Source organism: Chinchilla lanigera, unplaced genomic scaffold, assembly GCF_000276665.1.
Source record: "Chinchilla lanigera isolate Chin_1 unplaced genomic scaffold, ChiLan1.0 scaffold00024, whole genome shotgun sequence".
NCBI lineage: Eukaryota > Metazoa > Chordata > Mammalia > Rodentia > Chinchillidae > Chinchilla > Chinchilla lanigera.
In genome coordinates this window covers 3,786,872-3,788,545 of record NW_004955425.1, presented here as the reverse complement: position 1 = coordinate 3,788,545, position 1,674 = coordinate 3,786,872, and positions in this window count along the sequence as shown.

The following is a 1,674-nucleotide window of genomic DNA, read 5'->3' as shown; positions in this document are numbered from 1 at the left end:
TTTGGTTTTTCTCCGGTACCGGGAACCGAACTCACGACCTTGCGCTTGCCAGGCAGGCGCTTTTTGCTGCTGAGCTAAATCCCCAGCCCCATTCTTGGCATTTTGATCAGCCTTGCCTGAAATCTGTGTAACAGTTTTGGAGTATGGGGATTTTCACTAGAGTGGTGCTTCCTACTCAAGAACAAGGGATACCTTTCCATTTTCTGATGTCCTCTTCAATCTCCTTGTTCAGAGTACTGGAGTTTTCAATGTGAAGGTCTTTTACAGCCTTCATTATATTGATTCCTAGGTATTTCATATTTTTTGGATGCTATTGTGAAAAGTGTTTTCACAGTTGGAAAAGTGTTTTCACAAAATTGCAGTTCCCTGATTTCTCTCTCAGTAAGTTTATTTGTGTACAGGAATGCTATTGATTTTTGAGTATTCATATTGTATCCAGCTAAGCTATTAAATTTAGTTATTAAACCTAGAAGTTTTTTGGTGGAGTTTTTGGAGTCCTCCATGCAGAGTATCATTTCATCCACAATGATAACTTAACTTCTTACGTATCCCTTTTACTTCGATCCTTATTCCTTTTATTTCTTTCTCATGTAGAATTGCTGTGGCTAATTATTTCAGAACTATATGGAATAAGAATGGAGACTGTAGAAATCTTTGTGTAGTTTCTGATTTTAGGGTGAAACCTTTCAGATTTTATTCATGATTGTTATCTCTTCCTCTTGACTTGTTCCCTTTACAGGGATGTAATGATCATCTTTGTCTGTCTAAATCAGTGTTGGCTTGAAATCCAATTTGTCAGCAAATAAAATATCTAACCCTATTTTTTCCAGGTTCCTGTTGCCTGGAGTGTTGTTTTCCATCCTTTGACTTTCAGTCTATGAACTTCTTTTTAAATTAAATGTGTTTCTTGTATGCAGAGCATTGTTGAATTTTGCTTCTTGAGGCCTGCCAATCTGATTCTTTTGATTGGTGAATTAAAAGCATTTACACTGATGTTTATATCAGACATGTATTGACTTATCATTGTCATGTGATTTTCCTGTTGTTGGTTCCCTTCTTTCCTCTTTGTTTAATTACTAACCTTCGTTGGTAGATTCATTCATGGAGTTGCAGTCCTCTTTATCTCTTTCTAGAATGCCCTTCAGAACCTTGTGGAGTACTGGCTCGGTGGTCATGAATTTCTTCAGGTGCTCTTTGTCATGGGAGTATCTTATTTCTCCATCAATTTTGAAAGATAGTTTTGTGGGTCAAGATTGATTTGAGGGCTGGGGATTTAGCTCAGCGGCAAAAGCGCCTGCCTGGCAAGTGCAAGGTCGTGAGTTCGGTTCCTGGTACCGGAGAAAAACAAAAAAACAAAACAAAAAAAAATTGATTTGATATCAATCTTGGTTGGAGACTGTTTTCTTTTAGGGATTGAAATACTTCACTCCAAACTGTCCTTGACTTGAAGGTTTGTACTGAGAAGTCTGCTGTGATTCTGATGGGCTTTCCTTTATAGGTGATTTGTTTATTTTCCCTATCACCTTTTACTCTTCTATTCCTGTGTAAAATTTCTGGAATCTTGGCTATTAAATGTCCTGGTGTAAGGGGCTGGGGATTTAGCTCAGTGGCAAAAGCGCCTGCCTGGCAAGTGCAAGGTGGTGAGTTCAGTTCCCGGTACCGGAGAAAAACCAA